This window comes from Lactuca sativa, chromosome 2 (genome assembly GCF_002870075.4).
Source record: "Lactuca sativa cultivar Salinas chromosome 2, Lsat_Salinas_v11, whole genome shotgun sequence".
Taxonomy (NCBI): domain Eukaryota; kingdom Viridiplantae; phylum Streptophyta; class Magnoliopsida; order Asterales; family Asteraceae; genus Lactuca; species Lactuca sativa.
In genome coordinates this window covers 220,117,614-220,130,007 of record NC_056624.2, presented here as the reverse complement: position 1 = coordinate 220,130,007, position 12,394 = coordinate 220,117,614, and the positions used below count along the sequence as shown (strand labels likewise).

Sequence of the window (12,394 nt, the reverse complement as noted above, 5' to 3'; positions counted from 1 at the left end):
ATTCTATTTTTGCTTCGATATTCTCTCCTTCCAGTTGTGGACCGGGCTGGGTAGTAGTTGTATCATGGATCACTAATAGCTCAAAAAGAACCTCTTTTCAGTGTAAATTGCCATAACATTAGATTGATCGGGAGTTTTGGGCGGCAATCGCTCATGTACTATTTTCGTCAATTGATCAAGTTGAGTTTCGATTTTTTGAAAGAAGCTTGTTGGTTTCTTATTGTAGCAATAGTCACATCATGCCTCTTCTCATAACCGTAGCATGCAAGCATCGATTTGAACTTGGATTTATTATCGGCCGATTGTTCTTTTTGATAATTCCTTGATTGGTTTGCATAAATTTCTATTCCTTTTGCTTCATGTACTTATCACGAGGCAACCGCTCCATCTTGGGTTGTCTCCAATCTTCATAATATTTTTCTCCACTTGAATAATGTACTTGGGCCTTCCGATTCCCATTTGCATCTAAATTTCAATCCTTCATCAAATGTGACCCATTGCAATTGTCGTATCCAAATTGTGTGGCATGTATGGACTGATCCATTTTTGTCATTCTTCAATCCATTTGTTGGGTATTAGAGTTGTGTCTTGTTGGGCTTAAATGTTTTTGCTTTGTTTATCCAGATTGGGTCTGTCCATCCGTGATTTACGGTTAGGGTTAGACTATATATTATGCATGCATGATTGCATGTATAGCGTTTAGAAGGGATCTCATTAATTGTTTTGCATAGTAACCCTATATACACCTCTACAGTCGAAGTTCTTCATCGAGCTCTTCTGAGGTGTGAAGGATTAATCATTCGACATCATTTGTCTCATTCTTGTGTTCTTAATTACTTCTTTCATGTTTAACTATTTTGAATCTATCGATCTAATAGCGCAATATTCTCATCACCATTTTTTCTAGCTTAGCCATAACAACCACCAAATCACCTCCATTTCCCTTCCCTTTCCTCCATTTCTACTTCCCTTTCCTCGATCAACTCTTTGATGGTGGCCGATTCTTTCTTTGTCATTGGTCCTTGACAATTAAGAAGTTTCTTTGTTGTAACATTCACTCCATCATAAAAATAGAGACTTCTTGGTGCACGTTCAAGTCATGTTGAGGATAATTTCTCAAAAGGCCTTTATATCCCTCCCAAGCTCCATACAAGGATCCTCCATCTTCTTGTTGAAAATTGGCAACCTTTTTCTTGAGTTTAGTTATCTTGGAGGGAGGACTAAATTGCTCGATAAATGCTTCACGAAGATTTTCCCATGTTCTTTTTGTTCCAGGAGCTAATAACTTCAACCATATCTTTTGATCTCCAATAAATGTCACAGGAAACTTTCTCAATAACAATGCATCTCTTGAAACATTTGGAACATTGAAATAATTAGCAATGTCCAAAACTTCATCGATGTTCTTGAAATAGTATTCATAATCTTCCATGAAAAAAGGTATGTCCTTGAGCATTGATAGAATGTCTCCCTTGAGCTCAAACCCCTGTCAACTGGAATCTTGAGTAGAACAAGACATGGACCGTTGTCGTTATGCAACCTTTTCTTGTACTCCCTCTTTGTCACGGTCATGATATCCACCATATCTTCAACCTCGCGTATTAAGTCTTCATGTGAATCTTCATCAGTATATGTTTATGGCTCGTATCCTACTTCCTTTTTGCTTTGTGTCTACTCAAAGAGCTCGAATTTGTCGGATTAGAAAGTGCTACTTGACTAGTCAACCTTCTTGTCGTTGTTCTTGTGGAAAGCTGATTCTGGATTTTGGAGTGGTGGAAGAATGGAGTTTTGGATCCTCGGGTCATAAATCACTATAAAGTAAACAAAATCCAAACGTGTAAAATGAATAAAATAAAGTCACTATTTAATCACCACGACGTGGCCATGTATGCCCACGACGTGGTTTCTGGATGGAAAAAATAAAATTGAATGCAGAAAAATAACTTTTTGTGGTTTTTACCTCATATAAAGGATCGAATAACTAAAAGCAACTAAATTAAAAATGAAATAAGTCGTTCCTCGAAAACGGTGCCAAAAACTTGATGTGCATATATATATATATATATATATATATATATATATATATATATATATATATATATATATATATCAACTTTTAAATTTATGACCTAACTACTTAACTACTTATGCACCTCTAGACAGTGTACCTATTCAGATTATAGAATAGATTGGGTAAGTAGAGCGTCAAACACAAGGAGCAAAATTCAATTTATAAAATAACTACTTTTAATTAAACTAAGAGAACAAACTTTAATTGGGGGTTTTTACTGATTTTGCAAGATCGTAAGAACTTAAATCAAACTACTATTAACTAAATAACTATTAAATCTATCCAGAAGAAAACGACTTTTACTTCAAGATTTAAAGTGTACTTTCGTTTAGTTCTGATTCCCCCTTCTCCCATGGTTGATTTCTTGTGGATGAATTGTACTGATTACCAATTCATTAATTATTTATTATGACCAAATACCTAGATGTACCAATTTATGAATTATCATGTAATGAACAAGCATAGGTTAAACACAAAATCAATATAATCACGAATTTGAATATGAATGATAATTCTAAGAGTTAATTTCCTATGATCAATTCAAGCAACTAAGCACAAATGATATTAATTATGCTCTCCAACACATTTAAAGTTATAAACTTTTAATTACTTAACCCTAGGATATGATTAATATTAGCTCTAATTATTTAATGATCATAAACAATTAAGTAACAAATTCATGCAACTAGAAAGATCATCTATCACACAAAACTTGATTAATAAGAAATAAAAACTAAATCCTTAACATGTCAGGGTTTTTGATTATCAAACACGAGTAAAATCTTCATAAAACATCCAATAATCAAAATCAACACATAAGATACGGGTTCATCTTCACCAAACAGAAGTATGGGATGATTAGCCCATAACTAAAATAGAAACAAGCAATAAATTGAAGTTAACTAGTTATGATTTAGTGATGATCTTTCTTTAATTCTCTTCAAAGCTTGAGTGTAAATTGAATTCTTCACTTCTGGAGGTTTTTTAAGGGTTTTCAGTCGAAAACCTTATCTTAATCCTCCAGTCAACCTCTTGAATTCGACCTAATGTGTGTGTGTGTGTGTGTGTATATATATATATATATATATATATATATATATATATATATATATATATATATATATATATATGATAATTTTTGAGAACAAATTCGGCAATATCTTTTGGAAAATTACTCCAATTTTATTTTAAAAGCATAAACTAAATCGGTCTTTTCTGGCCGAGAAAAATAGGGATATCACAGTTGGTATCATAGCATTAGTTTAAGCAAACTAGGAATTTAAATGGTTTCTAGACTTAAACTTAGAATGCTATGTGATGATCATAAGATGAGTGTCAACCATATTTTAGACATGAGCACTAGTATATTTCAGGAAAGATGCCTAAAATACTTTTATGTGCTAAATGCTATATGTTTGCCACATATGCCATTATTTGTTCGAATCTATGGTCTGTTGCCAACCAAATCTATAAACCTTATGTGTTTAGAATTCTAAGCGTACGACTACGATATTATAACTAGCATGTAAATGTTTCGGAGTAATAAGGAGAATTTAAAAGTCTATCGTGAATAAAGATCTAAATTCGCCAAATTTGGTGTATAGATCAAATGGCGAGAACCCGAAGTGGAGCTAAAAATGCAAATACAAACGAGCAACTTCAACCCCAAGTGGTGGAATAGGTGCCGATAGCAGGAGCTGCACCATAACCCATCACCATGGCTAGAGTACAAGCCTTGATTCAGACAATAACGGATGAAAAAAAGGAGGAAATGAGGCAACTATTGTTGAACAACAGGAGTGAATCTTCAATGCCTATTGAACAACCTGAATTAAATGATGAACGGTCAGAGGATGGAAATTACAGTCGTACTGTTAGTCAAGCGCAACCTACAGTGGCAGAAAGGAATAACCCGGAAAGGGAAATGAAAAAAGATGGGCATATGTATATGAATTTCTTGGGTGCCAAACCGCCAAGTCTTGCTGGAAGCCCAAAACCTGTTGAGATTATGGACTGGATCTTCGAAATAGAGATGGTATTTGAAAGCTGCAATTGTAGAAACAAGCAAAAAACTGTTTTCGCGGTCACAAAACTGAAGACCGGAGTTTTAAGCTGGTGGAAGCTATTGGAAGACACGATGCCACATGGAGAAGCCCTGAAAATGTCTTGGGAAATGTTCTTGGAACAGTTAAAGATGCAGTACTGCTCAGAGATAGATCTGATAGATATAAACAATGAATTTCAGAACTTGAAGAAAGGGAAAATGAGCATAGACGACTATGCTACTGCGTTTACCGAAAAGATGAAATTATTTCCATAATTAGTGCCAACTAAACTCTCAAAAATCGAGAGGTTTGCAAACGGACTGCCAGCCGACTTTGGCCCAACGTTCAAGATGGCAATTACTCTAAAGACAACATTCCGAGCATCTAAAAATGTGGAAACCCGGTTAAAAGAAAGGAATCAGGAGAGGGCAGCGGTTGGTGAGAAAATAAAGTTCGATGGATCATTGAGGTCCAATAAGAAAAGTAAGTTCTCGAAGTCTGATTCATGGGGAAGAAGAGGCGAAGCAGAATCGTGTGATAAATGTAAGAAGAAACATGTTGGGAAATGTAGTGAGGAGGTCACTTGTTTTAAATATGGAAAGTCAGGGCACTACGCCAACAAGTGCACAACCAAAAAAAGGGTGTTCTATGGATGCCATGAAGAAGGGCACATTTTAAAGGATTTCCCGAAGAAGAAAGAGGCAGCGAAGCCCAATCTCCCACCAAAGCCAAAAGCCAGAGCTTTCCAAATGACATTGGAAGTTGCAAAGGATGCAACGGATATCGCTTCAGGTACCTTTCTTGTGAATGGATTTCTTGCCAACTTATTGTTTGATTCCAGAGCGAATTACTCCTTTATATCTCATAAATTTGGTGAAAGACTGGCATTGCCTATTGAAAAGCTAGATGATACCCTAATTGTAGAAGTTGCTAGTGGCAAATTCATACATGTTAGCGATTATATTAGAAATATCGTCATCGACCTGAATGGAAATGAATTCCATGAAAAGTTGTTACCCATCGAGTTAAATGGTTTCAACATCGTTATGGGGATGAATTGGCTTAGCGCCAATGATGCTGAAATATTGTGCAAGAAAAAGATAGTAAGGGTAAACTCGCATGGAAAGGATCGTTTATGGTATACGGAGATAAGCGTAGAGTAAATTATGTAATCATTTCCCTAATGCCAGAAAATGTTTATCTAAAGGATGCACTTCATACTTGGCATTCGTGATCGATGCTAAGAAGGAGAAAAAGGATATGCGAAGTATACCAGTGGTGTGTGACTATCAGAAAGTTTTTCCTGAGAATCTTCCTGGATTGCCCCCTGATAGACAAGTGGAGTTTAGAATAAACTTGTTAGCAGGAACAACACCAATAGCAAAACCCCCATATTGATTAGCACCGACAAAGATGATGTAGCTTATGAAGTAACTTCAGGAATTGTTGGAAACGGTTTCATTAGACCTAGTTCATCACCCTGGGGAGCTCCAGTGTTATTCGTGAAGAAGAAAGATGGGAGCATGAGAATGTGTATAGATTACAGGGAGCTGAACAAGGCAACAATAAAGAACAAGTACCCATTGCCAAGAATTGATGACTTGTTTGATCAGTTGCAAGGTTCGAGCTATATCTCAAAGATTAGTCTTAGGTCAGGATATCATCAACTAAAGGTAAGAGAGCATGATATTGAGAAGACTATGTTCAGAACAAGATATAGACATTACAAGTTTTTGGTTATGTTATTTGGACTAACCAATGCTCCAATATCCTTTATGGATTTAATGAACAGGGTTTGTAAACCATTCCTATATAAATCCATGATAGTGTTCATAGATGACATTCTAATTTACTCGAAAAGCTAGGAGGAGCAAGGCAGACACATGCGAGAAATGTTAGAAGAATTAAAGAAGGAGAAATTGTATGCGAAGTTCTCCAAATGTGATTTTTGGATTCAAGAAGTCCAAATTTTGGGTAACGGGGTTAACCAAGAAGGGATTAAGGTTGACCCAGCTAAGATTGAAGCTATAACAAAGTGGGAACAACCAAAAAATCCTACGGAGATCCGCAGCTTTCTAGGATTAAGTGGATATTACCAAAGATTTATCTAAGGCTTTTTTCTTCGATAGCTGCTCCATTGACAGATTTCACCCACAAAGGAGCTACTTATACTTTGAGTGAAAAGCATAAAGAAGCCTTTGAGAAGTTAAAGAAGAAATTATGTGAATCACCGATTCTTTCTCTACCCGATGGAGTTGAAGACTTCATAGTATATAGCAATGCGTCGGGATTCAGGTTGGGATGCGTTCTAAATCAAAGAGAAAAGTTGATAGCATATGCATCTCGACAATTGAAAGAGCATGAAAAGAACTACCCCACTCATGATTTGGAGTTGGCAGCAGTAGTATTTGCCCTAAAGACATGGAGGCATTATCTTTATGGCACAAAGTGCAAACTTTTCACTGATCATAAGAGTCTTCAATATCTCTTTAATCAGAAGGAATTAAACATGAGACAAGGGCGTTGGCTAGAGTTGCTTAAGGATTACAATTGTTAAATACTTTACCACCCTGGTAAAGCAAATGTTGTCGCATATGGTCTCAGTCGGAAGGTAAACCTTGATGAGAAAAGGCCAAGAGCATTGAGAATTGAAGTTGTCTCGACAATTGTGGAAAGTATAAAGAAAGCTTAAGAGGAAGCTTCAGAGAAAAATGAACGAAAGGAAGAACGTTTGGGCAAAACGTTAGTGTTTGGTACAAACAACGAAGGGTTGAAGGTATTCCAAGATAGGATTTGGGTGCCTAAGACAGGAGGAACGAGAAATCTTTTGATGGAGGAAGCTCACAAGACCATGTACTCGATCCATCCCGGCAGCACAAAGATGTATAGGGATCTGAAACCCTACTACTGGTGGCTGAAGATGAAGCTTGATGTTGCTAAGTATGTGGCCAAGTGTATGACATGTGCGAGAGTTAAGGCACGACATCAGAAACCATATAGGAGTTTAGAACCTTTACCTGTACCCATGTGTAAATGGGAAGACATCACTATGGATTTTATAACTAAACTGCCCAGAACAAAGAACGGTCACGACATGATTTGGGTGGTCGTTGATCGGTTCACAAAAAGTGCACATTTCATAGCCGCCAATGAGAATTGGTCTATGGAAAAGCTTGCAAAGGTTTATGTGAAAGAGATAGTGAAAGCTCATGGTGTTCCCCTAACGATTGTATCAGATCGTGATAGTCGTTCCACGTCGAGGTTTTGGAGAAGTCTACAAGAGGAATTGGGTACGAAATTATGTTTAAGTACAACTTACCATCCGCAAACCGATGGTCAGAGCGAATGAACGATTAAAACATTGGAGGATATGCTAAGAGCATGTACACTGGAATTCCAAGGTAATTGGGATGAACATTTACCTCTGGTAGCATTTTCCTATAATAATAGTTTCCACTGAAGCATCAAGATGGCACCTTACCAAGCTTTGTATGGACAAAAGTGTCGAACACCGTCGTGTTGGCTTGAAGTTGGGGAAAAGCAGTTTATGGGACCTGAAATAGTCCATTAGACTGCTGAAAAATTGAAAGTGATTAGGGAAAGGATGTTAGCAGCTCAGGATCGTCAAAAGAGCTATGTTGATAAGAAAAGACAAACGATATCATTCGAAGTTGGTTATTCGGTTTTACTTAAAGTCTCGTCGTGGACGGGACTTATAAGATTTGGTAAAAGGAGAAAACTGAGTCCACGGTTTATTGGACCGTTTAAAGTTCTTCAGAGGATTGGTAATCAAGCTTACAAGCTAGAACTACCAAAAGAACTAGAAGGTATTCATAACACCTTCCACGTGTGTTATCTGAGGAAGTTCACGAAAGAAGTTCCCGACATCATTCCAATTTCTAAATTAAGGTTGGATGAAAGCAAGAGGTTAATTGAAGAACCAGAGGCAATGGTTGACCGTAAGACTAAGAAGTTGTGACGCAAGATGGTCGAGTTAGTTCTTGTGCGATGGAAACATGCAAATGGGCCAAATCTCACCTGGGAAACGGAGAGTGACATGATGAGTCGCTATCCGCATTTGTTTGCTGATGTGTGATTGCAGGGATGGAATCATCCTAATGGGGAGAGACTTGTAACGCCTGTGTTTCTGGGCCAAAGAATAAATGATGATGTAATAGTCTAGGTCAACCTTTGTAACTCGTTTTAAAATAATAAAGAGGAATTATGTGAATTATGTGCTTATTTACTTAATTATTATGATTTAATAAGTTAAGAATAAAAATAAATGTTAGATAAACCCGATATCTAAGAATGAAATTTTAGTGGTTGAAACAAGGATTCCAGAGATATAAAGAATACCGAAAACCGAGTTATAACGAAGAATTTATGACATGTCGAAGTTTCGCGACAGAACCGGAACAACGCTGTAGGACGTAAAAAAAGTGAATTTACGAAAAAGTGTTTTTTACCCTTAACGACCTAAATGAAAGTCGTAGTATTTGTTAAACCAAGAGTTTGCATAAAAAGAATGTCCAAATCTGACTTCGTATGAGAAAGTTATAAATTTTCTAAGATTTAGCATAGTGGCATGTAGCCCGAAACATGAATTTTAGATTGAGTGATTATTAGCCGAAACAACCTAAACAAGAATCGAAGATCTTGTTGATAGTAGTTCAACAGTAAAAAGACAGACGAAAATGGACGTCGGATGAAGAAGTTATGAATTTTTAACGGACCTTTCCTATCCCGGCCTGTTAAAAGTATAATATTAAAAATGAAGTCAAAATTAGCCGACGGAGTCTAAACAAAAGTTGTAGAGCATAGTCTCACCTACACGTGGATATAAAGAACGTCAAAAATGGAGTTTGTATGTGAAAGTTACGAATTTTTGAAGTTTGAAAATTCGGAGTACGCACAGCGTACTCATGTGTGTGATCTGGAGTTGACTACGTCGCCTATTCTTTGCAATCAACACGTATCATGCAGGTTAGACATGTCTGATGCCACGCAGCAGGGTACACCTAGCGTACTAAGCTGTACGCCCAACGTAATGGCTAATAGAGCAGTACGCCCAACGTACTTGAAGATTACGCCCAACGTAATTCGGGTTTCAGCTACTATAAATAGAAAGCAAGACCTCCGAGTTTTTGTTTACAAAATCAATTCTCTCTCACTCTCTACTACTTCTCTAACTACTTTTAAACCCCCGAGGTCCCGGTATCATCCCCGACACCCGAATCAAGTCCCGAAGCCCAAAAGTTCTCAAGAAAATCATCTTACTAGTTGAAACTTTGCCCACGTGAATCCCGATTTTTAAGAAACCATCATGGTTTCATCGAAGAATATTGTTTTAAGGGACGAAGTGCTGTCCAATCACCGTCTTATCATGTGAGTGTATAGTCACTTTCATCTTACACATAGATATGAAGTAGTTTCTATAAAATATGTGCTATGTGTAATTATATTGTTTGTTTATTTGAGATGGGTGTTGAATAGTTGTTTATACAAGTTTTAAACTGTATATGTATTTTTATCTGCAAATATGTTGGGTAGAACATGGGTAGATGAAATATTTGTTATGTGTTAAAATGATGAGAGGCCTCGATATTGTTATTGTTTCAGTCATCTAGCAAAGTATAGATGACGACCACAGACCTTTCTAGACAGTCCAGTGGAATGCTAGTAGGCTCGGAACCTTTAGGTGTTTGCGAACTTAGTGTTCAATAGTATACTCCACTCCCCATATGGTTGCCTTATTTGACATAAATTGCTGAGGAATCCCCTAAAGCAGTGTTGTCACCCCGATGAAAATCCTTAGGCTAGGTTCCTTATGAAAGGTGTTTAGGGACGTAAAGTGACGATAACTGGAATGTGTAATTAGGGTTATTGTTGTTTGATGAAATTAATAAATTTATTGTTGGTTGATGAAAATTAATAAATTTATTATCTGTGGGTTGAAAACCCTATATGCTCACCAGACTCCCAAGCCTGACCCACTAAGCTTTTTATATTACAGGTAGTGGACCTAGAGCATAATTTGGAAGTGAAGAGGGATTTTTGGATTATAGGGCAGTAGTTGTAAATAACTGTTGTAGGGCTTATAATGTACTGTTTATGCTTTTGTTCTGTATCGGAACATGAAATCCCGAGGTTTTGTTATATAATGAAAATACATTTCTTTAAGAAATGTTTTGATAAAGTTTTTTTTATTATATTTTGTTTTGGGAACAAATTCCGCAACATCTTTTGGAAAATATCTCTGATTTTATTTTAAAAGCATAAACTAAATCGGTCTTTTCTGGCCGAGAAAAATGAGGATGACACATCGACCCTGCTTCCCTTTGCTATATTTTTAGTTCAACCAGCAGTGATAATTTATTTGTTTAATACGCGTGCGACAGCGTGTTAACAATCCTTCACCGTGTTGTGTTTCGTTTGGCAGAACAACATCTTCATTAAACTCTTAATCCGTTAAGTCCAAGCCATAAACTTTCTAGAAGGCTTTAGTATTATCTTATGCTCCATAAAAATCAAAACTTTATGAACATGCATAACCCTTGATAGTCTCACATCATTCTAGGTCAAAAATGGTAAAGTATCGTCCTAGCTCCATACGTAGCACCAAATCGGGAGTAGAGACCAGATATAACACATATTATACTTATGGGACTTCAGAAAGCAATAAAGTTGCAAACTTTATTCCAACCATTTATCAAAAACCCACAAAATGGAGCCTTGAAGACTTACAAAAGTCTAGAACGTTCGCAAAAGAATGGATTAGGTTTTCTTAGTGCTTCCTTTCTCCTTTAACACTCTTTTTCTTCCTTTAAAGAACAATATCTAGACAAATGAGGCTCAAGAACATGCAGGAGGCATGGCTTTGGCATATGCTCTCTGGAGGTGATGGAGACTGAAGGTTGAGGAAACCCTAACCATCACATCCCTTAAATATGGCTCACGGCCCATAACTTAGGGTCTCATGCCCATTATGGCCACAGCGCAACAATTAAATGATCACTGTGTTACACATGCCAACACCACGTCGTGGTAACCCAACCACCACAATGTGGGAAAATAAAATTCCTAAAATCCAAATAAAACCTTTAACCATGAATAGCATTATTTCATACCTAAATTCGGTGTTACACGGTCAATTTATGATTCTCTTGTAGAAAACCTACATCCTATCTTAGAAGAGGATCTCATTCATAATATCTTAAATGGAATTGATTCTTCATATTGAGATTTAATGTTACATTTTTGATGAAGAATGATGTGGTCGTTGTTAATGATCTGGTTGGATTATTAATACAGGAAGAAAGCACATATTCAACAAGAATATGCTTGCCTTTCAACGCCTTTTAGCCCTTTCTCCAACACTCCATCCCAACAACCAAGTTGATCATCAGCACTTGTTGTAGTACGTTTCAATAGTAGATCAAATCTCATCCACCAATAACAGTAGGTATGGTTCGTCTTCTACACACTGTCATCCTGATACATGTCGTTGTCAGGTTGAATGTCAAATGTGTAGCAAACTGGCTTATGATTCAATTGATTGTTAACATCTTTCTAACTAAATAGATTTCTCTTCTCAACGTCCCAATCTGTAGAACCAACATCGACAAGTCCACATTTCTCAATAAAATAGTCTATCGATTATTTTCAATCCTTCATGGTACTTTGACACTTGTGACATTGATCATGCCTCACTGTACATCCAAAAACTCAATGTTACTAAAGATTACAATGAAGACGACAAATGTTAAGTTAGGAACGATACTGATTTGCCTATTTCTCATGTTGGTTCATGTTCTTTGCCTAATACTAAGTTTCCTACCATGCTAATTGTCCCTAACTCACAAAAGAATTGTTGAGTGTATCCATGTTGACCCATGACAATAATATGTTTATGAAATTTTGGCCTCATTACTATTGTGTTATGACTATTTATGGAAAAACCATCTTTCATGAGGACGTTAACGAAGGCTTATACCGACTCACTCTCCTAACCAATAAACCATTATCCACTATGGCTTTCACCGGTAGACACACATCTTTACATGTATGTCATTGACAACTTGTACATGCCCGTGAACTTCTCTTACCACGTTTACACCTCGTTCTTGAGTTTAACTTAAAGAGAAAAAAGAAAAGAAATGGGTGGAAGTGAGAAGAAAGTAAAATAAATTGGTGTTCCCAAGTTTCATTAAAGGAAGGAAGTGGAAGCAAATGGAAGGATCACTTTCCCTCCTAACTCCCCTTCTGATTTGGAAGG

At 36.7% G+C, this 12,394-nt stretch overlaps 1 non-coding gene across 1 annotated transcript; it reads left to right on the top strand.

Annotated features, from left to right (window-relative positions):
* The first annotated feature begins 1,094 nt into the window (after positions 1-1,094).
* Positions 1,095-1,201, top strand: LOC111901372 (small nucleolar RNA R71). Its single transcript, XR_002853492.1, has one exon. It is a non-coding gene; the product is annotated as a small nucleolar RNA R71 (small nucleolar RNA).
* The last annotated feature ends 11,193 nt before the right edge of the window (positions 1,202-12,394 follow it).